This window comes from Symphalangus syndactylus, chromosome 21, assembly GCF_028878055.3.
Source record: "Symphalangus syndactylus isolate Jambi chromosome 21, NHGRI_mSymSyn1-v2.1_pri, whole genome shotgun sequence".
Taxonomy (NCBI): domain Eukaryota; kingdom Metazoa; phylum Chordata; class Mammalia; order Primates; family Hylobatidae; genus Symphalangus; species Symphalangus syndactylus.
The window spans coordinates 23,205,759-23,232,320 of NC_072443.2; the positions used below are offsets into that span (position 1 = coordinate 23,205,759).

A 26,562-nucleotide genomic window follows, 5' to 3' on the forward strand; every position below is an offset into this window, starting at 1 on the left:
TCAGAGACACAGTGCAGTGGCATAATTACAGCTCACTGCAGCCTTGAACTCTTGGGTTCAAGTAATCCTCCCACCTCAGCCTCTCAAGTATGTAAGACTACAGGTGTGTGCCACCATGCCTGGCTATTTTGTGGGTTTTTTTTTTTTTTTCTGTAGAAACAGAGTCTTACTATGTTGTCCAGGCTGGTCTTAAACCCCTAGGCTCAAGTGATCCTCCTGCCTCAGCCTCTCACAGTGCTGGGATTACAGGTGTGAGCCACTGTGCCTCACCTGAAAATTTGAATTTTCTTAGCTTCTGGTAAAAATGCAAAAATAGGGCTTTAAAATTACTTGGAGAAAATGTATTGACATAACTTTTATTGCTTTATAGTTTATTCAGTTATATTTGTAACCAAGAGGAATGAAAAATGATCATTTACTGTCTTTCTCTCAAATCCTCTTGACCCTTTCCCATAAGGGAGAATCTCAATTAACATATAACTTCACATTTTATATTATGAGTTTCCATGAACTTCCTTTTCATTATTTCTTGGATTCTTCAAACTAACCCCACACAGCTGATAGACAACTGGGGTTTACCCTTTTCCTCAACCCCAATCTTCCAAACAAGAAAAAAAAAAATCCTATGATCAAGGTACAAAGAGCTTTACTGAACTGTTAAAAAATGTTCACACCCCATTCTCTTTTTGAAAAATTAATTCATTCATACATTCACCAAAATATTTAATAAGAAACTGTGATAAGCTGAGCTCCGGAATACATGTAGGGAAAGAGATTTTAAAAGTAATAACACAATGAAATAAATTCTGATCTCAAAGAGCTTACGTTCAGTGAAACAGCCCAGTTGCAAAACTATATTTTAATGCTATATGTTTAATGCTCTGAGATGTCTAGGGAAGCCTTCCTGGGGAAATGACATAACATATAAAAAAAGACCCATATCTTGTAGCAACACTAAACATTTGAGGAAGAGGAAACATCTGTCTCCACTGAAATGGCAGCAGTACCACTGTAAGTTGGCTGGGAACAAGATGGAAAATGGGGCATGGAAAGAGTTGGTGCCCCCTTTCCCCTTCCAAAATATTTTTTACATATAGATGAAGTCAGCATTGAGACAAATTTAAAGCGAAAGGAGTATACAACAAGCAACCGGGAAGTAAATGGATGGAGTGGGGATGGCCTTCCATCATCTTGCATAGAGGTGTTGTAGGAAGGAGTGCCTAAGGTGAGTCTGTACAGCCACTTCACTACTTCCTTCTGTCTCTCAAATATTTCCAGATTCATCGGAAAGGTCAGGCACAAATCAGTGACCCTGGGGCATAAGAAAAAGTACACAAATAAAATACAAGAATGATGAGACTCTGGTTGAGGGAAAGAGAGGGGAAAATAAATACAAACAGACAGAAAAGACGAGGAGCAGAGATTTTAAGCCATTTAGAAGGCCGAAATTTTAGAAACTTGGTGCAAGTAAACAAGATGTACTTTTACTATCGATAGGATTTTGTCTCTCTGTTCTTTCTTCTTTTACTTTTTTTCTTTATTTTTGAAGCATTCTGACACCCTTCTTGAAGAAAACTTTTAGCAGAGATACAAAGAAACAAGTCAAATAAATATTTCTTAATCTAATAGTCTAATTCAGTTCTAGTACACTCAATGACAACTGGTAAGCCAATAAATCAGTCAATCAATCAATGGTTTCAGTAGTTTATAATTATAAGCTGGATGAGGTGGTTCACGCCTGTAATCCCAGCACTTTAGGAGGCCAAGGCAGGCAGATCACTTGAGCTCAGGAGGTGGAGACCAGACTGGTAAACATGGTGAAACCTCATTTCTACAAAAAAAAAAAAAATACAAAAATTAGCCAGGTGTGGTGGTATGTGCCTGTATTTTCAGCTACTCAGAGACTGAGGTGGGAGGATCCCTTGAGCCTGGAAGGTCAAGACTGCAGTGAGCCATGATCACGCCACTGCACTCTAGCCTGGGCGATAGGGTGAGACTCTGTATCAATAAAAAGAATGAATGAATTAATTAAAATTATAATTATATAAAGGACACAGTGGCAAATCGTGGGGACATTTGACACGATTGAAGGGAGGAAGGATAATAAATGGTAAAGTAATGAGTCTAATAGTGCCAAAGTGTATGTAAAAGGGAAATCCTAAGTATGTCACAGTCTCAAAGGGGGAAAGGGAGCCTGTGTTCAGAAGCCTAAGTGAGCAGCAAATTGAAGTCACATCCTAAGCTGAGGCTATACCTACTGATATGGTTTGGGTCTGTGTCCCCACCCAAATCTCATGTCAAATTGTAATCCCCAGTGTTGGAGGAGGGGCTTGGTGGGAGGTGATTGGATTATGGGGGTGGATTTCCCCCTTGCTGTTCTTGTGATAGTGAGTGAGTTCTCATAAGATCTGGTTGTTTTAAAGTGTGTAGCATCTCCCCCTTCTCTCTCTTCCTTTTGCTCTGACCATGTGAGATGTGCATGCTTCCTTTTTGCCTTCCACCATCAATGTAAGTTTTTTGAGGCTTCTCCAGCTTTGCTTCCTGTACAGCCTGGAGAATCATGAACCAATGAAACCTCGTATCTTTATAAATTACCCAGTCTCAGGTATTTCTTTATAGCAGTGCAAGAACAGACTAATATACCCACATCCTGATAAAGGAAAATTAGTATGAGATATGTCCAAGTGGTATGTGTATATATATATATATATATATATATATTTCCAAGAGTTAGTTAATCTTTAATGAGACTATCTGGGGAAAAAGGTGAGAAACTACTTCAGTTATCTATGCTAGCTGAATTTTTAATGTTGAGTAATTTTAAGGATAAATGCAATCAAATATTTTTAAAGACCACACATCTGCAATGTCTGATCAGGGGGCTCTAGTATAGATTGGTTATATTAAGGTAAGATCTAGGAGTTTAGAAGAGCTGAGCTGTTTGTGGGGAATAAACACAGTTGATGTCTACCTGCCCATCATGGTATGACCCCCTGGGTTTTTCTTGGGGATGGGGGCTGACCATTCTTATTGGTTAGGCACTTCTTTTGATTGATGTGCCTCTGCCATTATGATTGTTACATATTTTGAATAACACTCTTAGAATAAACTCCATTCCAGAAACGTGACCTAATAACACAAAAAGCATCCCTTGTCAAGTGGCATTGCTTGCTCTAAGTTGCATATTATAAAGAGCAATCCTGCTGGTGCACTGGCTTTTTATCCCCATGGGGTAGAACCCATAAACAAGTAAGATCTCCTAGGAACCACCTATGCTTAAATCAATAACTATATGAAGCTAGTATGTTATGCTGTAACTATCAAGCAGAATACCCCTGAGAAAACCAGGACTGTTTATTGGCAGGTAGGAATCTCTTGGGATATATAATCCTCCTTATCCATTTACATAAGTATTCCCTTCCTATACCTGGGGAGAAGATATGAAAGAGCCTTGATCTCCTGATGTATTCTCAAGTTTACTATTGCCAAAGAGATCTGTAATCCAATGAAGAAAAAATCTCCATGTACTTGTGGACTCTTCCCAGTCCTTCTGCTCTCCTCAGAACTCAGGTGAAAGTGCAGTCATCTTTCAGACCCAGCTATGGTAGCACACAGACTCTTTGGCTCATGCACTGCAAACTCTGGAACTCTCTTTCACAAACTGTTGTGCAATGTGTAAGGAATATCAGCCACGTCGATAATTAAATATATGGCAATAATCTTTGCAGGAATTTGTGCAATGTCAATCCATGTGGGAGCTGAGAAGTAGTAAATGCTTTGGAGTAAATTCTCCAACCAGGGCAGAGACTGATGGCTCTACACACTGCTTGCTGAAATCTATATGACCTCCACAAATCTAGCTCCTAGCAGGCAAAAAAAAATTCAATGGAGCTGCAAAAGGAAGTGCAGGAGAGAAACACTCTCTTGTATCCAATGAATATGTTTTTCTTTTCCTTTTACAGGAAAATCACTTTCTTATTTAGGTGTTTTAAAAACACATTTTAGTATATCTCTTGTGTTGAAACATGTCACAGGAACTCATAAAATATGATTGGCATCTGCTTTGAGTTAGAAGAAAAAACTATCATGGATGAATAAGATTGACATTCAGATGTTCCTTGGATACATTTCACCTCATGGAGTTTAGATTTTTCTGGTTATTTTTTCGTGTGTGTGTGTGTGTGTGTGTGTGTATGTGTGTGTGTGAATTTAGGAATGATTTTCATAGCACCGGTCTTCTAAGACATCTGGTCCTAGATGGCAAAAAAGCCATGTTGTTCAGACAGTGGCAAATTCTCAAGACAGGACAGTATTTGCTTTGCTTCATTTCTAGAGCAGCCTACATGTGACAACATGGCTTTCATTTCCCTTCATGTTCTTCTCTCTACACATGCCTGTCAAAAACCAGAAAATAAAATACTCATGCCCTGACCAAAGACTTACGCCTGCTATTTTCCCCATGGAAAATAGCTTTGCTCTGGTTGAAAAGAGAAATCTTATCATACACTGTATGTGTAGGGTATGAATTCTGATTGCTTGCCACCAGACCATGAAGCACAAGAAGAGTGAGTAATAACCATACACTTTTCAGTTGGAGATGGAACTGGTAGATAGAATTTGAACCCTGGCTGACTGTAGAATTATTTGCCACCTTAGTCCATACTGATATTTCTGCAAAATACTTCACTTGGGCTCAAGAATAGAACCAGAGGCAGACAGAGAATTCAACAATCGTTATTTATTAGATTAATGTATTAATGCCACAAATATTTTTAAGCCTCTTCTATATGCCATAGACAAAGCACTGAGGATACAGAAATGAAGAGCACAGCCCTATAGGAGTTCAACTTCCAATAACAGCAACATAATATAAACTTGTAAACACACAAAAATATGATATAATGTCATGTACTGTAAGTGCTGAAAAGCATAATAAAGCAAAAGATGGAGCTACAATCCAAGTGCACTTTAGATGTGCCTTCAGAGGAAGCCTCCTTGATCTGCGTGTGTATGTGGGAGAAGTAATTTGAACAATCAAACAAGGGTTAAGAGCATAGAGTATGATTTTATATTTTATCGTAGAAGATAGCATGAATTTAAAAACATTAAAATGCATAACATTATCTAAATTCACAAATATAAATTTTTTGCACATTATTTACACACTTCTGTGAAGTGGATAGAAGGTGTTAATTTTATCCTCTTCCCCTACAAAGTAAACTGTTAATAAAAAATTCACATAGATTGTAAGAGGCATAACCAGGATCATGAACAAAGACTTCCTGACTCCAAATATAACATGTGCTCAAAACACAATATTTGTCATCTATAACCAGATAGAGGTATTGAATTTTACAGAGGAGCTCTTTTATTATGGGTTGTAAACTGAAGTAGACCTGCCCTATTTATGGCCCCTGAGTAGAAGCCCATATTTGTGTCTTCTACTCATGTCCTCTTTCCCTCAGATTTTAACCAGGATAGACTCCTAAACCAAAAGGAAGAGGCATCCAAAGACTTGGGTGAGTAGCCCAGATTCTATCTGGTAAAAATTTGTTTTTTGTTTTTTTATTTGTTTTGAGACAGAGTCTTGCTCTGCCACCCAGGCTGGAGTGCGATGGCATGATTTCGGCTCACTGCAACCTCCACCTCCCAGTGATTCAAGCAATTCTCCTGCCTCAGCCTCCTGAGTAGCTGAGATTACAGGCACATGCCACCATGCCCGGCTAGTTTTTGCATTTTTAGTAGAGACAGGGTTTCACCATGTTGGCCAGGCTGGTCTCAAATTCTTGACCTCGTGATCCACCCGCCTCAGTCTCCCAAAGTGCTGGGATTACAGACGTGAGCCACTGCGCCTGGCCCCATGTGGTAAGAATTTGAACTAAGAGGTCAATGATCTGTAGACAATGGAACTCATAGGTCAACTCAAACTGAGAGAGGAACAGAGAAAGTTCATAGGGTGAGAGGGAATAAAAGAGGAAAGTAGAGAAAGAAGTAACTAACACTGAGAAACAGAGACAACTACATTTGTCCTGTAGAAAGTAAGGAATTACCCAAGATACTGTGTCAAATCCTCAAACATAGCATACACCATTGGTAGCTAGACTGAGAAAATCAATGATTTTTATCCTAATATATCTCTAGGAATAAAATGACTGTTATTTGACAAGGATAAGATAGGAGCTGAAGAACTGTCATCACTCGTTTACTGGTAGAAATAAAAAATGTAGATCCTCTAAAAATCTCCGTTGTGCTGTCTTTTTCAACCTTCACCCACAGTAAAAAGCTATAGCATTTCAGAACTGGAAGAGAACTCAGAGTTCATCAAGTCCAAGTAGGCCAAAATAATTTGATTTTATTTGGGCCACATAATATCCCTGTGAGGTTCAGAGAAGCAGAGATTACAGATGGACAAGCTAAGGCACCCGAGGCTTCACTCAAGTCATGGGCTTATGTATGGCACAAAACTCCTGGCTTCCAGTCCTGTGTCTCTTCTTCAGCAACAATTACATAACAGAACATACTTTATTATCTTAAAGCAGCCGCTCTGTCAAGCTTAAAAAGAATAAGGCTGGGCACAGTGGCTCACACCTGTAATCCCAGCACTTTGGGAGGCCGAGGCGGGCGGATAAGCTGAGGTCTGGAGTTTGAGACCAGCCTGACCAACGTGGAGAAACTCCATCTCTATTAAAAATACAAAATTAGCTGGGCGTGGTGGCGCATGCCTGTAATCCCAGCTATTCGGCAGGCTAAGGCAGGAGAATCACTTGAACCCAGGAGGCGGAGGTTGCAGTCAGCCAAGATCCTGCCACTGCACTCCAGTGTGGGCAACAAGAGCGAAACTCCATCTCAAAAAAAAATAGAACTCCACTTCAAAATAACCACAGGCCAGAGGGATCACACAAGCAAAAGATCTTAAATGAATACAAATGAAATAAAAAGTAGATACTCAGATGAGCAGACTCTTTCGGGGCCTAGTGGCTTCTACAACAGCATGTGTTCCAAAAACTTCTAAGCTTACTCTCTGGTCCTATCCTGTTTATTGAGATGAATTGCTCAATTCACCAAAATTCTCCAGGCCCAATTTCATCTGCTAGGTAGAAATAAGTTCTGAGAAACCAGCATGCTATGAGGAATACAAATGAGCAAAATGAAAGGAACACTCTCTACAGCACAAAGAGCTATAAATTAATGGGTTGATAAAGTTGAAAAGAGGCCTTGACAGGTAATCTAGCTGCAAAATATAAAATAAGGTAAATTATTATCTGCTACCCTGGCAGCTATTAGAGAGTTGAAAATACATGTATCTGTATTTCCAGAACACTTTGTCACGCAGTTGGGAAGAATGCAGAATGGAGAGGGATTCACTTATCTACTTCCACTGCTCCCCTCCATGATGGGGGTTTTTGCTTAGTCCAAGATGAGAGTTGATTGGGGCAACAGAGGTAGCCGTGAAGTAGAATGAAGTTTATCCCTGGAAACATTCCACCCATTGCCATTCTTACTGCCACCCCCACATTACTGCTCAGCTGCCTCCCCACTATCTTTTGCCATATTTAATAAATGTCTTTATGCTATCCATCTTTATCCAAGGCTTCACACTATTAACTATTACAAGGAATGTTTTCCCCCTAGAAGTAAGTTCCTTTCCCCTCTAGACTTACTAACTAATAGTCATCACATCAACTTCATGTACTCTTCCACAAACATTTGTGGACCCTATTATTTATTAGGCACCAGCTTTAGCTTGTAGCTTCTCACCTCACCAAAATCCTTAATCAGATAAAATGCAGCTAGGCTCCAAAAGATGTTGATGCTGGAAATGTCAGTTGCACAGCAGGCCAACAGAGCGTGGTACTTCCAACCCCTAGATGTAGGGCAATGAGTCATGTGAGGCAAGGCTGCTGCTTGAATGACTGAGCAGAGTCAGGACCTGACAGTAGCCCTAGCCTTCCTGTCCTCTGAACAGCTGCTGAGCCCGAGCTTTCATCAGCGGATGCATGAGTAGAAGGGAAGTTCAACCCTGGGCAGCTGCCATGCAGTCAGAGGATGTGAGTGACCATCAGATATTTATCTGGCTTATTCCCTTTGTGCCCCAAAGACAAATAGATCTTTTCACAAAAGGTAGAACAAGGTCTAATGTACACACGTGACCTCAGGTTGAGGAACAGCAAAGTGTTTTCAGATATCTCCACTGATGTTCAGAAAGATGCCCCATTTTTCTCCATGCAGTTTAAGTGCCATTTTTTCAAACCTCATAGCACTTGTTATGAATAAACCAAGCAGGCTTTGTTACCATCTGAAATTCTATAATAAGTATTTTTCAGCCTTGGCCAGCATTCTAGAGAGAACAGCTTAATTATCACCACTGCAAAGTCCAAGGAAATCAGAATATGAACCCACCGTTGATATATTTTCTTTTGACATACACAATTTTACTGAAACTGCTGACTTGGAGTTTGAAATGCAAAGATGTTTCATTTGAAAATTTTACAGGAACTATGGCTCCAGGAAAGCTCTTTGTATCCCTATTACAGTAATGCCATATTGCCTACCTGTTTGAATTCACGATATTCTTAAATCTAGAAGCCTTTTCAAACAGGTTCAAGCTATAATCTCAAACATAAACCTCCTTTGTCTTTATTATTCACTTTATAATTGTATACCAATGACCAATATAAAAGATGTTTCATTTAGCACTATAGCTAGCGGTATATCCATTCCTGCATTTCTGAGACATCTGCCAAGGTCCATGTTTGAGCAAAAATGTCATGCATTCTGTGTTGATCTCAATTTCCTAGGAAGATATGTGAGATGGGAATAGGCAAATTGACATTGTACTTTAGTGTCTGCTGGAATTATTTTGGATTCTTGATATATAGAAAAGTGGTTTGGATAGTTGGCCAGGCCAGACATAGTGCATCCCTGTTTCAAGGAAGGTGAAGCAATACACTGGGCCATTCCCAAGCACTGGGGAAATGCTGTTTGATTAGGGAAGTTGCTAGTTCTGAAGACTGAGTGATGTAAATACTCCGTGAGGAAAGTTATTGGTCAGTTGATAGGTCAGCCATGGTCTGAAGACTTTTTCTTTTAACATAACAATTTGTTTTCAGACTTTTAAAAATCTCCAATAGACTCAATGCTAGCCAAGTATTTGGTGGTTTTGTGAAGGTTTTTGGTATTCATGTCAACTGCAGTTCTTCAAAAACCCGTTTAAAATGTTGTTTCCTTTCCATATGGCATTCTGAAAGGGAACAAGGGATTACAAATTTAAGATTGTGACAAAAAAAAATGTTCTTTGTAACTATTTCTGTATTTTCTAAGCTTTGTAAATGAGTTTGACTCATATTTTGCCAAGACTGAATATTAGGTTTATTATTGGATTGTGATTTAAAACAAAAACAAAAATACATATATTCTTGGCAACTGGAACCCTTATATATGTATAATTTGTTGTAGGCTTTTGGTTTGCATTTTTTCCTATGTTTTGAAGTTTGATTGACTATATAAATGAGTCTTGAAGAAGGATAAATCATCTAAGCTTTATTTCAACACTTTCAAAGCAGGTTTAGCACAATTTTAAAGTCTAAGACACTGAGCATTCTTTGCAAGGCTCGCCTCATTATTTCACACTGCGCACTGGGAATACCACATTCTCATGGACTTTCAAACACTCTTAAGGCTGTAACTTTGTCCACTCTTACGAATTTGACTCTACTAGACACGCCAAGTAATGTATCCTTCTGAGAAACCTTGGAGTCTCTGCTGAGACCACGGCTCCCTTCAGGGTGGTTCTCCATTCACAGATTGCTGCACTTTATGTCTTATAATCTTCACTCCTTACCCTTCAACTCTGGTTGCAATATCTCTGTCCAGATAATGCATGGCCAATCCAAATGCAGCATCCACAGACTGAGCAAGAACCACAAGAAGTCCAGCTGGAAAACTCCACTCAGTAACATAATGGAATGACTGATACCATCACATCTCTCATGGAGAGATCTGACTGAGAGAGGTACAAACTCAGAGTCAGTAGTGGGAAAGAATTTGGGAGATAAATGAAATAAGATAGAAGGTGCAAACAGGGGGTAGAAGCCTGAAGGAAGCACAACCCATAGGTTGCAGATTTAATTCTCAAGCAGAAGTTATGACATGGAAGGAAGGAGAGAGAGTAGAAAAATTTATTAGCGGTAGAAGGTTTCAAAGAGAAAATAGGTAGAGAACAAGGCAGAGGGGAAACTGAACCATGAACATGGCAGAGTATCAATGGGGGTTGCCATGCACCACCACAGCTGAGATGTTAGAGGAACCGATGCATTCTGACCAGCTGCCCAGTCCTCTGTAAGTTTGACCGTGGAGTTCTTGAGGTTATACCCTGTCCTCCTTTATTCCCCTTACAATGCATCCCCACTAACTAAAACACAAGAGTAGGGCTTTTTCCACTTTCTGACAAAAGACATTGAAACCTAAGTAAATAATTCATTTACTAAAATGAAATATCTATTTTGTGGGTTGGTGCTCCGACAGGTTCTGTGAAGACTATAAATATGAAAATCTGCAATCACGGCTTTCAAGGGGCTCATTTGTTTAAAGATAGCAGTCCATAGTGTGTTGATGAAGGGAGGTAAGAGTTAAAAGCAGGCACCATGGAACAAAATTGCCTGATTTCAAATCCTGGCCCCAATATCAACTAGCTGTATGACCTTGGGCCAGTTCCTGAACCTCTTTGTGCTTAGGTTTCCTCATCTATAAAAGAGGGAAACACTCCAAAACCTACCTCACAGTAGTGTTCTTGCAAGGGTAGTGTGAGTTAAGTCCTGTAAAAAGCTCAGAATAGAGTTCAGAGTAACTGAGGTTGTCCAGGTTCTTCTCAAATGTCTTGAATTTTTGTGGAAAAGGAAGGAATTGGGTGGATTAGAAGCACCTATTCCTCATGGGAGAACAGTCTTTATGCCAAACCAGGCAAGGTGGTTCGGGAGTTACACCTACATTGCAAGGCAACTATCCACAAAACAGACCTCCACCCAGTGCTCCTGAGCCTTGGCCCAGAAGATCCCTCCTCTCTTCAGTCACCCCCGTGCCAGGGAAGAAATTTGGTTCTCCTGCCTCCCTGCCTGGCTCCTGTCGGCCAGACATCTGCTACATATGCTGCTGTTATTTCTGCTTCACCTTTCCCTACATGATCTTATTCTTGCCCCTTCTCTTCCCTCTTCATACTTTCTTACAGGAAAGATGCTGGGGCAATTTTCTTTACAGCATATGGAACCACGCAAAACATATATTTCTGCTTGGCTCTGGTGTGTTCTTGAGTCAATCAAGACCATCTGCGCTTGCATATCTAATATCCCCCAGTCTACCCCCATCTCCTACATTGAATCCTTTCTGTATAATTTAACAGTGTTTTTGTGCTACAAAGCCCTTAATAATTTTTAAACAAAATTGCCTTAATACATAGCAATTGCTAAATGCAATACGGAAATATTTATTTCTTTTGCCAGCTGTAGATTCCAAAGGCTGCCTTGCACAACTTGCAGAACTCTTTGTGATACAAACTGTATAAGACATGTTTCTCAAAAGCCACTTTTTTGGGGAGTCTAGCCACACATCACATTCAATTCTACTAGATATGAACTTTGAAAAATTATCAGCAAGTTAACTGCCCAAGGAAAGAACTCAAACCAGCCCTGTAATGTTTAATTTCCCCCTGACCCTTCTGTGACTGACATCTGATATGCAGTGCTGAGTCTTTCCGATGGCACCTGTTTTCCAATTGTTGACTTGTACTTACCATCGCTGCAAAACACTAAGGCATGAATTCTACCGATAGCAGGAAATCCAGCTGGAAAGTAACACCATCAGAGCATCCTGGAATATGTGATATGGTTACATACCTATAGTCATGTATAAGCACCAAAAATAAACAATAATTTTTGTAATCATATACTTATAAAATTATTTAAGTGTTCAGGAATTTTTCAGTAGATTTGGAAATATTTCAAAAATCATTCTTTCAGGGATTTTTAAAGTCCCACGAGTATGCCATTTTCTCGAATGAATCTTTGAAATTGCTTCAGTTCTTCCGACGCATTGAGCAAATGCTGTAATCTAAACCTTTGTTGTAAGCAGTAGACTTGGATAGATACTGTGAGGAATACAACAATACATCGGACACAGATTTGAGGCTCCAAGGAGTTTACAATCTAATAAAAAGAAATAAGACATATATACATGTGTTCAGCAGATTGATAGCCATCTTAAAGATGTTTGTGCCCTCCACTCAGGAACCTGTGAATGTATCACCTTACATGGCAAAAAGTACTTTGCAGATGTGATTAAAGTTAAGCATCTTGTGATGGGAGAGACTATCCTGGATTATCTGGGTGGGTCCACCATAATCACATGATTCTTTAAAATGAGAGACTATGTATAAGCAAAGAAAGATGTAAATGGTCAGAGAAATATAATATTGCTAGTGTTGAAGATGAAAGGGGCCCATGAGCCAAGGAATGTGGGCAGCCTGAAAAGCTGGAAGAAGCAAGAAAACGAATTTTCCCCTAGAAAATTTTCCAAGAGAGAACTCAGCCCTGCTCACATCTTGATCTGAGCCAAGTGACACCCATGTCACATTTTTCACCCCCAGAACTATAAGCTAACAAACTTTGTGCTGTTTTAAACCAGTGAGTTTGTGGTAATCTATTAATGTAGCAACACAAAACTAATACAATGTGTAACTTGAATACAAATTAGAATGTGCCAATTGCTGTAGAAGGGATATAAAGTGAAGGAGATCTTAGATGAAGGTTAGCATGGCAAAATTAACTGTCTATCTTCTCTCTGATCTTTATCTTTCTTGACTCCATGACTCTTGGATTTGTAACAAATAACATCCGTATCAAAGCAGCATTGTAATATCTTCCCCATCTTCCTGGGAACTCTGCAGCATAAAACTAAGGAAATCATGCAAATGAGATGAGTGACTTTTACAAGATGGGAAGCTAGCAAAATTGGCTATTCCTGCACTGAACACAATTCACACCCAATAAAAAGTTTCCAAAGCCAGGTCTAATGCAGCCCAAAGTAAGTTTCTGAGATCACAAAGGTAGATTTATGGTAGGATCACAGTGGCATCAAATGCTATTGCTACCTAAGACTTTTTCATTAAAAAACAAATTATTCTTGTAGCATTTCCAGAATGTGATACCCGCTTTAGCAAGATAAAGAAACTAGCTCCAAATAATAACTCCTTTGCTGTAGTCTGCATGGTGAGTCAAAGATGGAGTTCAACTTGGTAAAATGTTTTTGACTAAAGTAAAGAGAAAATCAAAAACAAAAAGGGGGGAAAAGGAATCTGTATGAGAGTCAATAGAAATAATACTTTATACTTTCACATGCAGAGCATATTTATGTACACAACTTAGGTTTTAAGTTTTGTGTGAATAGACATCATGTTTTACTTCTTTTGTGGATCTTATATTTCTTAGCACAGTACCAGACACATAGTAGGTACAACTGAAATATGTGATCAAGTGATGGATTACTGATATTATTATTGATAATAACAATAACCCTTAATATTCTGAGGAAGGAATATAAAAAGCAAGCAAGACAGATTCTAAAGAGGGAATATGATAAAGAAGGAATTATTATGTTAAACTTGATAAACTTTTTAGTGGGTGTTGCGTCTTTTTTGTGTACCCCTGTTTAACAATGTGTAATCAGATCATAAGCACAAGACTATATTATTTATGTACACAATTTATATATTACAACAATGCTGTTAAAGTCTTATAATCCTTGCTTTTACTGATGAGGAAGCCAAGGTCCCAGAGGTTTGATGGCTTGTTATTAAGTAGCAGAGCACAGATTCACACCTAGGAGTAAGTAGAAATCCAGACCTCTTTTATTCACTGCCCTAGTGTAAGAGAAAGGTAGTAGACTATAGACTCCAGGAGAGCAAGGGCTCTGGATACTCCCAACACTTGGCACAATACCTGCACATAGAAGGGTTTCAAAGGTGATTGTGAAATGGAGTGCAGTCTGGTGAGTGACAGTACTCTCTGCATACTCCTTTACCAGACAGCCCCGGAAAAGAAGACAAGATAGCACACCTTAGGACAACCTTCTCAAGTGATTTTAGGCAGAACTTTTAAGCCTTTGGCACATATTTGAATCACCTGTGGAGATTTTTAAAATTCAAACATCCTGGCCACACCCTAGACCTGCTAGCATAATATCTAAATGAGACCCTCCAGAGCTAGGTCTCACTGAATCTTTGCTATTGAAACACAAGTTTTGAGTCAGCACAGAGCAGAAACCAAATGGTTCTGTTGTTTCTTTTTTTCCCCTTATTTAAACCAGGTATTAACAAACAAATGACACCTAAATCTTTCCAGACTGCTGATATAAGTAAGGACAGTGCTGAACCCTGAGCAGGCCTGGATTCCTTAGTAATGAAGTGCACCCAGACGAGTTTCTCTTGCAGCTGACAACCAAATTCTGTTGGTGGAGGGAGAGCAATGGGCAATTGAAAAACTATTCTTGGCACATGGAGGGTAACAACACACACTTGGGCCTGTAGTGGGGAAGGGAGAGCATCAAGATAAATAGCTAGTGCATGTGTGGCTTAATACCTAGGTGACAGGTTGATAGGTGCAGCAAACCACCATGGCACACGTTTACCTATGTAAAAAACCGCACATCCTGCACATGTATCCCAGAACTTAAAATTAAAAGAAAAAGAAAAACTGTTCTTGGTATGTTGGAGAGGTCTATACGCTTGTACATATAGCCAGAAATAACGAGAATATTATATCATAATGCTCTTACCTCATTCTTTACTCTGAGGGACCTGTTTTTCTCTTAATAGAAACCTAAAACAATGAGCACTCATAATTCTGAATAGAGCTAAAAAGTTTGAAATGGGAACTCTGCAAACATTATATGTTCTCTCTTATTGTAGCATCTTGTTGATTTTCAGCAGGAGGGCACAGAGATCTGGGTGAGTTAAGAACAATGGTCACAGTTTATTGAACCCACCTGTTTTCTTAAGAAGGATAAATTATTACCTGATGCAGTACAGAGTTCTTTTAAGTCTATCCCAGGGGGATGGGCAAGACACAGAGATTCTTGAAAGATGTCCATAGGTCATTTGGATGCACACCAGAATTGATGACCAATGTTCTGTAATCAAAACCCCAACTACTCATGTAGGTAAACCATGCCAGACCCTTCAAAATTCATCATAAAATGGGTCTGATCCTTGACTCTACACTCCCTCCATTGTCTTAATGAAGTTACTCTTTTCAAGTCTCCTAAATACAAAGAAAGAAACTGGTGAAATCTAGGAAGGGTAATATTTTAAAACAAACTTTTGAAATTGTACCTCAAAAGAATTGGAGAAATAACAAATTATTTTAAAAGGTCTAATAGCAGAATTTTCTCAAAAGAAGAAAAACAAATGTTTAAGTATCCCTTTTGCAAGACAGTCCCAACGATGAGGTCAGTCAAGCAAAGTGGCATTTTTCCTTGGAATTCATTGAGGTATTCAGGTCATAATTGGCTGTGGGACTTGGGAAAATGTGGGAGAAGAAACTTGGCTTTTGGAAAACAGGGAAAAATTATCTCAATGCCCCAGAAGCTCTCTCAAACTACAGATTTGCTGTGGGAAATTTAGAGTTAGAATTTCCAGTAATGAAGACAATATATCAAAGCCATGGATTTCAAACAAGGGGGAAGGTCAGGGAAGTGGTTAAAAAAGGAAAAGAAAACTGAAATAAATAGTCTTGGATAGTCGAATGGTCAAATAATCTAACTGAGTCATAGGAAAGAATGATATTGTGTCTAAATGTTAAGTTGGGGGTGGGCGTCTTGTGCTTATATCTGATTACATATTGTTAGACAGGGGTACACAAAAAAGACGCAACACCGACTAAACAGTTTCATTTATCAAGTTTAACATAATAATTCCTTCTTTATCATATTCCCTCTTTAGAATCTGTCTTGCTTGCTTTTTATATTCCTTCCTCAGAAATATTAAGGGTTATTGTTATTATCAATAATAATATCAGTAATCCATCACTTGATCACATATTTCAGTTGTACCTACTATGTATCTGGTACTGTGCTAAGAAATATAAGATCCACAAAAGAAGTAAAACATGATGTCTATTCACACAAAACTTAAAACCTAAGTGGAATTTGTGCATATTCAGACATTAAGTAATAATTGTCTATATGATGTCAATAGGAAGTGTGATGTGATATGATTTCTGGAATGGGAGGTATCAGTACAACTAGGTTATGTTGAGACAAACCTCAGAGGGAAGTTGGGGACTTAATCAGGATCTTGATGAATGGGGTAGAAGTGGAAGGTGTTAACTATTAGGTTGATGCACAAGTAATTGCAGTTTTCATAATTAAAAGTGATGGCAAAAACCGCAATTACTTGTGCACCAAGCTAATACTAGTATGTGGAACTAACTGAGAGACATGAAAAAGCTCAGCAGGTATAAGGAAATCGGTATGTCTGCTTGACCATTGGAATCAAAAAGTCTATATTTAAGTCACAAGAATCATAGAAAAAGACTGTAGTCTGATAGAATGAACACAGGTTTTGAGATTGAATTCTGATTTTGCCAATATAATCTCAGCTTTCATCTAACATAAGAAGAAATTTTGGATTTACTTATTTGAAAATGGCTTCTGACTTATTTCTGCTTGAATATTGCTCCTCAGCCTCCTGTGTTTCTCAAAACTGCTCCCACCTCTGGCCAAATGCCATCATTACTTTCCCTGTTTTGAGCCCCACTCAGGACTCTTAGGTACTGTCCACTTGATAGGCTATTGCTTCCTCTTACATGGAAAGAGTCATGTTGAACAAGTTTCCTTAAGATCTCTCCACCAGGGTGGATTTCAGACAAACCTGTTTCTTCCTTTGATTGACCAATGAGTAGTTGCTCAACAAAATATATACATGGCTTCCAAGGATAAATACTTATTCTCAGAGACTGTACAGTCTAAGCCCATGAAAAGGGTGGAAATATTTTTATAATTGTCTCATAATTTCTTAAACACATTTAAACTTTTATTTTACTTTCAGGGGTACATGTGCAGGCTTCTTATGCAGGTACTCATGTCATGGGAGCTTGTTGTACAGATTATTTCATCATCCATTTATTAATCCTAGTATCCAATAGTTATTTTTTCTGATCCTCTCCTTCCTTCCACCCTCCCCCGCCAAGTAGGCCCCAATTGTGTGTGTTCCCTTCTATGTGTCCATGTGTTCTCATCGTTTAGCTCCCAGTTATAAGTGAGAACAATGTAGTATTTGGTTTTCTGTTCCTGTGTTAGTTTGCTAAGGATGATGTTCTCCAGCTCCATCCATGTTTCTGCAAAGGGTATGATCTCATTCTTTTTCAGAGCTGTGAAGTATTCCATGGTGTATATGTACCACTTTTTCTTTATCCAGTTTACCATTGATGACCATTTAGGTTTATTCCATGTTGTTGCCATTATGAATAGTGCTGCAATGAACATATATTGCATATGTCTTTATGGTAGAATGCTTTATATTCCTTTGGGGATGTACCCAGTAATGGGATTGATGGGTGGGGCAGTAGCTCTGTTTTTACCTCTTTGAGGAATTGCCACACAGCTTTCCACTATGGCTGAAGTAATTTACACTCCCACCAACAGGGTATAAGCTTTCCCTTTTCTCCACAACCTTGCCAGCATCTACTTTTTTTACTTTTTAACTAATAGCCATTCTGACTGGTGTGAGATGGTATCTCATTGTGGTTTTGATTTGCATTTCTCTAATGATCAGTGAGCTTTTCTTCATATGTTTATAGGCCGCATGTATGTCTTCTTTCAAAAAGTGTCTGTTCATGTCCTTTGCCCACTTTTTAACAAGCTTGTTCCTTTTTTCTCGTAAATTGGTTTAAGTCCCTTATAGATTCTGGATATTAGACCTTTGTTGGTCACATAGTTTGCAAATATTTTCTACCATTCTATGGGTTGCCTGTTTACTCTGTTGATAGTTTGTTTTGCTGTGCAGAAGCTCTTTAGTTTAATTAGATCTAATTTGTCAATTTTCCTTTTGTTATGATTGTTTTCAGGGTCTTCATCATGAAATCTTTTCTAGTTCCTATGCCTAGAATGGTATTGCCTAGGTTGTCTTCCAGGGTTTTCATAGTTTTGGGTTTTACATTTAAGTCTTTAATGCCTATCGAGCTGATTTTTGTATATGGTGTAAGAAAGGGGTCCGGCTTCAATCTTCTGCATATGGCTAGCCAGTTACCCCAGCACCATTTACTGCATACCATTTACTTCCCTATTTGTTGAATAGGGAGTCCTTTCCCCATTGATTCTTTTTGTCGGCTTGGTCGAAGATCAGATGGTTGTAGGTGTGCGGCCTTATTTCTGGACTCTCCATTCTATTCCATTGGTCGACGTGTCTGCAGAGGTGTGTTGGATTTTTTCCTTCCTTTTATTGCTCCCATCCTATGTCTTTTTCAGTTCGTGGTCACTTTTGAACCACTCAAACATAAGAAAAATGCCAATGTTGTACTGTATCCATTTCATGGCACGCTGTTAGCCAGACAGTAGCTGAAGTTTGAGGATTATTTCCCAAAAGAATTAACTGTTCAAACACTTTTGTTTCTCTGTGAGGGTTGGGAAAATGTGATTGTAGTCTAGGTAATGCCTGGACTAATGTATAGACTTGGTTGAGTTGCTTAGCCTTTCAGAGCCTCAGTCTTTTCATCTGGAAAAACATAATATTAGCATCAAGCTTCATGATCATTAGGATAGCTACATCTAATTTATAGAATTATGTATATGGAGCATAATGGATGGAATATGAGAGTGTTCCAAAATTGATCATTATTATTTCCACTCAAAAAAAGGCCAGTATCTCACTTTAAGCAGAAAAAGAAAGCAGAAAAAAAGAATGGAAGTAGATGAAAAAAGAAGAACACTGATGTTATTTGAATGCCCACTATATGTCAAACATTGTGTGAAGTTCTTCACAAATATGTTATCTCAGTAATAACTACCCATGCAATGGGTGCTAATATGCTCATTTTTTAGAAAATTGGTACCTAGGGAGTGTAATAATCTATTTAATGTAATACAGAGGAAGTGACTGAGCCAAGATTAGAAGATTGATTTTAGGTAACCTTTATTAGTGAGCTTTTCTTGGGCTACCTTCCTCTCCTACCCCCATTAGATTGTGTATTTGACACTTGCAGCTATCTTTAGGAGGTTCAAACCACTGAGAAATTCTCAGTTACTGTATGTGTGTATTTATGTGTGCATGTGTTGCAGGTGTGTGCAACATTTCAGATGGGGAGAGGAATTCAGGTTGAGTTCATTTCTATTTATGCAAGATTCATCTCACTTCTCACTTTATTATTCATTTTTTAAAATTATCATTCATCAGATTGGTGCACAAATAATTGTGGTTGTGGACCGTGAATTTTAAATAATTATAACTAGGCTCAAACACATCTTTATTAATTAAAATAGGAACAATTACAATCAACACATTTTTGCCAACGAGAAATAAGTTTGTTTATTCCTGCAGTATAAAAATCCATGTTTTGGGGCTTGATGAACTCTTGGAAAGCATTTTCTGCATCCTGCTGGTTGTGGAAGTGTTTTCCCTGCAATAAGTTGTTGAGATGCTTGGAGAAGTGGTAGTCAGTTGGCAAGAGGTCAGGTGAATATGGTGGATGAGGCAAAACTTTGTAGCCCAATTCATTCAACTTTTGAAGCACTGGTTGTGCAATGTGCAGCTGGGTGTTGTCATGGAGAATTGGGCTTTCTGTTGACCAATGCTGGCTGCAGGCATTGCAGTTTTCAGTGCATCTCATCGATTTGCTGAGCATACTTCTCAGAAAGCTGTAGTGGATCAGACCAGCAACAGACCACCAAACAGTGACCATGACCTTTTTTGGTAAAAGTTTGGATTTGGAAAGTGCTTTGGAGCCTCTTCTCAGTCAAACCACTGAGCTGGTCATCACTGGTTGTCGTATAAAATCCACTTTTCGTTGTCCATTACAATGGGATCAAGAAATGGTTTGTTGTTGTGTTGGATAAGAGGTGACAATGCTTTAAAATAATGAATTTTTAAAAATTTTGGCTTAGCTCACGAAGTGAAAACTTATTAATATTTTTCACCTTTCCAATTTGTTTCAAATGCCAAGCTATGCTCCTCATCTTCAAGGCTCTCCTCTCCTTTGCAAAACTTCTCGAACCACCATTGTATTGTATGGTCAGTAGCAGTTCCTGGGCCAAATGCATTGTTGATGTTGGGAGTTGTTGCCACTGCTTTATGACACATTTTGAACTAGAATAAGAAAATTGCCCAAATTTGCTTTTTCTCTAACATCATTTCCATAGTCTAAAATAAACATAAAATAAACAGCAAGTAATAAGTCATTAGCAAATATACAGAAAGTGAGAAAAGCCCACTGAAACACTGTATAACATAGCCATATTTATTTAAGAATGTAATCCAGTGTCATCCATGTCCCTACAAAGGACATGAACTCATCATTTTTTGTGGCTGCATAATAATAATAAAATTTAAAAAAATAAATAAGTAAATAAAACAAAAGAAAGAATGTATTCCAAGATCAAATGGCAAATTCCAACAATGCAAAAACTGCAATTACATTTATACCAACCTAATATTTCACTTCCTCACTTCAGTTATTATTATCCTTCCCTGGGGTCTCATTCCAAAATGTTTTCAAATTAGCCCTTGTTTACTTGTACTCTTGGAATAGCTATATTGATTTTGTGTGTGTGTGTGTGTGTGTGTGTACATGCATGGTATGATGGATATGTTTCTAACTTTTTCACTCAATATTAATTTTTGTAAATCTGCTTGTGCTACTCTGTGAACATTAAGTATTTCTTCTATTGTTGCACATATTCCATAGTGTGCACTAAACCACATCCCCCAGTGGCAGACACCAAGTTTGGCTGTAATACTCCAATGCCATAAACAATACCACTTCATTGTAGACTTATGTGAGAATTTTTCTAGGTTATATTTCTAGACATAGGATTTCTGGACCATAAGGTTAGCATAGGAGTGTTTAAACTAAATTGAGCCTACATCCTTCTCATTAGAATGGTCCACATGCAATCCCACTTGTTCAGGAGAGTTTCTACTTTATCCCTAGAGAGCCTTCTGCACTTGCCATTGTGGAAGAGCATGCCATGTTAAGATAACATTCATCTCTATTAATACTAAGATCTTCAAACATCTTAAAAACAACACTTTATAAAATATAAAGAGAAATAGCTCCCAAAAGGACATTTCACAAATCAAATTCAATTCTTAAAGCAGAATAGTTGTGATCCTTTTACAAGAGATTGGAACAGTACTAAGTTTCACATCTGCCCTATGGGGAAGATATTACATGCCCTCCATTGGAGAGAGAGTCCGTACTTCAGCTTAATGGAAAAATTTCAAGTTTTTCTTTTGTAACCACTGTGGATTGTGAAAAATTACTTTTAAATGGGAGAATGAGATGGGCACTAGTACCCAGATTCTTGGCAAGCCTACCAAGGACTAAATGAGACATCAGAGCTTCATATAACGGCATGGACCTAAGAAGCCTCCAAAGCTATAGTGACAAGCAAGATGCAGACAGTCCATAACCTCACAGAGCATACAGTACAGTGGGAAGGACAAAAAACAAACAACAGTTATAAAAAAATTGTGAGTCTGAGATTTTAGTAGCCTTACTGAAATAAAACTTTGGATCACCTGCACGTCAGACAAAGCCTGGGTACGTGGAATGTGTAGTTCATTGTTTCTTATCTCCCAACTGAGAAGGCTTTCTCAGGCTAAGTCTCCACTGTCTGCAAGAAACATGAGGTCTCTTGCTTACAAAAGCTATTTTCTAACTCACAGTGTGTCCAGGCCCTCACTCTTTTTATTTAAGCAAGATTGTCTCAATTTAAATTTGTCTGGCATATCCAGACCCATCTTTTTGGCCAGGACTTCACTCAAAAATGTATGGCTCTGAGAGAATAATGTTCTTCACACTAGATTTCTGAGGAGCTGTTCAATGTCTTTCCTAATTCGGCAGTGAGAATAATGAGCCGAAACAAAAGTAACCATGACAGGAATTGTCCTCATTAATTATTTTCTCAACATCTCAAGAGGATCTGGTGGGCTCTTGAACTTGCCCCTTGAGTTAAGTACTTGGAATGTATTTTGACTCCTGGCAACTTACCCAGTACTATGATAAATGGGACTTAGCTACCTCAGTTCTGGTTTGTGGGAAACAGTTGAATTTTTTATGGTTATTTTTGTGCACTGTTACAAAAGAGAAATCTTTTTTAAAAAATATGTATGGGCAGGAAGGATTGTGAAGGAAAAATTATATGGCAAATCTGATCGACTCCTGGGATTTCAAATATGACAAGCTTTTTGTCTCCACATCATCAATTTCATGCTGTTTAGAATAATTGCTAGGTTTTCTTTTAGGTCTAGTAGAAAATATTGGTATGTGACTTACTGTTGATTAGACACATGGGATAAATATTAACAAAAGGGATGCTCACTCGTTACATGATATGTGGGTTATTATGTGTGTTAATAAAAAATACTGTGCTTTTTTATTTTACTTTGTAGATTTGAAGATCTGTAACTAGGGATGTATTGAAATTAAGGGAACTCTAGTATTTTCTTTTTACAGCCATTTTTATGACTAATAATTATCTTCTAACTTATGAAACTCAGAGGATCCTATAATGAAACCATTTATTGGGCACTTACTTCATTTCAGGCACTGCATCATTTGTTCACTCATTTATGCATTTAACAAATATTTATTGAGTACTTAATGTATGTCAGGCATTTTGACAAAAACTGAGGCTATAATGGCAAGACGTAGACCCTCCTTAACCAGTGAGAAAGACAGAACCAGAAAGATAACAAGCAGATAATCACAAGGAAATGTTTCGAATGTTATAATAAAAAAGGACATTATTTATTTATTATAATAAAGAAAAAGAGAACAAAAGGAGAACTAGACTAAGGGACTTGGAGACAGAAAATTATATTTAAGCTGAAACCTAAAGGATGACTGAGAGTTATGCAGAAGAAAAGAGAGGGGAGGAGTGATTTGCAGGCAGTGGAAATAGCCTTTAGGAAGAATATAAGCCAAAAGAAAGATTATAGTATATTCAAGGAATGGAAATGAGTCCTGGTTTTCCTAATTTGTGCAATGAAAGGAGGTCATAAGCAGTGGCTAAATTATGAAAACCTTCATAAAGTATGTCTTGGACTTTAGAATTTATCCTAAAACCACAGATAGATAGATACTACACTATATGGACAGATAGTATTATCTTCACTTATCAGATACAAAATTAGCATAGAGAGGTTAAATATGCTTTTGTTTATTCAGCAAGAAATTGGTCAAACCAGATTTTTTAACAATCACTGCCTGGCTCCAAAGTCTCTGACTTTTACTTTATATATTATGGCCTGTCTTCTAACTCACATAAAACCTAGTCGCTGGGTGGCCTTATCTTCACCAACTGTTGCATTCGGAGAGACATTGATCCAACATTTAAACATGATTTTTTAAAGATTAAGCATACACTACTGTGCCTCAGGAAATTTCCAGGATGGAAGGAGTTCTATTCACGTTTCAAGTAAAGCTTTAAATCCTCCTTTTTGCCTCTTTTGGTCTCAATGATACCTACACTTATAAGCTGTTTCCCACATCTCTCCTACTTCCACACCCAAAACACAAATTCCCTAAGTCTCATCCACACAAGCACTCAAACCCCTTCATGTTCTCACTCTTAGTGTAACCTTCATTTATTTCTGTGAATAACTCTTTGTCTATTCCAGTGTGAACTTAGCCATCTTCTACAGTTTCTCCAATTTTTGTCTCTCACCTTCTTCCAATTAGCAGAGGCAGAATAAGCCAAATAGTACTCTGCCTGACAATTTTCTATTAAAGAACAAAACTCCTAAATAGTCATGGCTGAGAATTCAGACATACATTAACTCTTAAATATTCATGAATGAGGTGCATGAATGGGGTGTTACTGAGAGCCCAGTGACTTGGAAAAAGGGTTGCTTCTGTGCAAAGACAAATGCCACAATTCCAAGTGTCCTGGGGTGGAAATCACATGGGATATCTGGCCAGTTACTAAGGTGAATTTATTGGAATGGGTAAAAAAAATACAACTTGCTATGTGTCGCTCTAGAAAAAGCAGGCCATTTCCTTAACACAATGGCCCCAGCAGTAAATTTCAAGCTGCTTCCATTTCACCCTGAAGAAGAAAACCTGTTCCTCTTAAATGCCTCAAGAGAAAAGCATCAACTTGCCAAACTTATCCCCACCTGGAGAAAAATCTCCCTATGCCATTATTCACTTTCCCACAAGCACTTATTGATAAGAAAAGGCAATGGGTCTATTTAAGGGACATAATAGCTTATGAGAAGATGATGGCATCAAATAATCAGGACACTGTAAGCAGAACTAATGGAAGAAACAGGAGACTCTAATAAAAGCCTTATGAAGGAGACAAGTTAGAACACATACACACACACAGACACACACACACACACAAAAGAGTATTTGGACCAAAATACAGAAGAATCCAAACTTAAAAATTAGAGAAATTGAAAATAAGTTGGCTACCAATAAAAATTTTGTTGTGTAATTTAAAGTATAAATTGCAAAGTGCAAAGGAAATTCATAAATGAAATCTTAAGAAATATATAGGTGAAAAAATAGATTAAAAATGATAATCAGGAAGATACTTCAAGATGGCTGCTGACTAGAGGCATCTGATACTCGCTGTCCTCTTCCACAATGAAAAACCACAAGAGTGAGTAGATAATCACACTTCAAATGGATCATCTAAGAGAGAACATTGGAATTCAACAGAAAAGTAACAGGAAAGACCCAGCACAAGGAGAAAGAGGAAAATGAGTCAGCCCGCTTGACAAGGATTGGCTGGGGAGACTGGAGAGACTTCCTAATGTGGGGAAAGGCAAGTGAGTGACCCCCAGGGGTCCATATTCCCACCACAGATTCCTACAATCCTAGCCACAGTAGATTCTCCAGACCCTTGCAGGCCCTAAGACTAACACAGAGCGTGTCTGAAGATCACAGGAGTGTCTGGAGATCACATAAAGGCATTGCTACAGGGAGAGAACTCACACTGGGTCCCACACACCTGTAAGCTTTAAGCAGCTATAGCAAGGCTCATATTGAGAGCCCAGTCCCCATTAGACTGTATCTTGCGTTGGAGCCTACCACAGTTGGTTCTGCTGCTGCTAGGGCAAAAGCATGAGCCATTGGCAATGACCCCGCTGCCCGCAGCAGCAAAGACATCATGAATTTTCACATGCCCCAAGGGCAAAGTCCCTGACCCACAGCACCACCACTGTGGGCTGCCACTGCTGGGGCCAAAGCAGAAGTGAAGTACAGGCTTCCCAGATGCCTGAATACAGTTACTGCCACTGAGAGCAACCCTGCTCTCCTCAGTAGCAGGGCTGCAGTGCTGCTGCCTCCCCTACTCAAGCATTCGGTCAGTGTGCTGGATATCACCTCACTCTTGCCTACCATGGCCAGTGCCTACACACACCACCAGGGGACTTCAGAACAGGTCTGCCCAACCTGTCTTCACCCCTGCAGTGTCCCGGCATGCTGTCTAGGGACCTGGAAACCATCCAGCCCAGTCTACCACCAATGGCACCTGAGCACTCCTTCAGGGGGCCAGAGGTCAGGCCCACCCAACCTGCTGCTATCACCACAGCTGACACTCACCCACATATGTCACCTCCTGTGGGCCTCAGGATTGGCCTGTCCAGCTCGTCACAGTCACCACCAACACCAGTACAAATCTCTCAAGAGCCAGAGGTTTAACCCACCACTCCCATTGCCACACTCACTACCTAGAAGCCTCAGAATTTGCCCACCCGCCCAAGCCTCCAAAGCCATTACTGGCACCCAATCAAGCCACCTGGAAGACCAGAAATTGGCCTGCCTGGACATGCTAACACTAGTGCCAGCATATGGCTCACTGGCGTCCAAGGATGGGCGTGCTCAGCTTGCCAATGCCATCACTGAGGCCTGAGGACAGGCCCAACTAGCATCCCCATTTCCAACAAAACTTCACCACTGCCTCCACTAACAACTGCACACTAAGCCACTAAGGAAAGTACAGATATCATTGATACTATTTACAGCTGAAGAAATTATGCAGAGACTACACTACTGCACACACCCAGAATCAAAAACCAAAGTGCCCTAACCAACCAACTCCACAGACATATATCCAGAAAAAAGTCCTCGCCATTGCACAACAAAAGGAAATTCAAAAAATTGGAAGAAGCAGCTGTTACATCCAATGCATGGATATCAACATGAGGACACAGGAAACATAAAAAAGCAAGGAAACATGACACCTCCAAAGGAACATAATAATTCTCCAGCAACATATTTCAATCAAAAAGACATTTATGAAATCTCAGAAAAAGAATTCAAAATATAATATTAAAGAAGCTCAACA

At 38.9% G+C, this 26,562-nt stretch overlaps 1 long non-coding RNA gene across 2 annotated transcripts in view; it reads right to left on the bottom strand.

Annotated features, from left to right (window-relative positions):
* Positions 1-1,716: 1,716 nt before the first annotated feature.
* The window catches only part of LOC134735473 (uncharacterized), a 303,786-nt gene continuing 278,940 nt past the window's right edge, over positions 1,717-26,562 (bottom strand). For both annotated transcript variants that reach the window (XR_010118623.1, XR_010118622.1), the window contains one exon: positions 1,717-1,831. This is a non-coding gene — a long non-coding RNA (uncharacterized lncRNA). The remainder of the gene's footprint in view (positions 1,832-26,562) is intronic.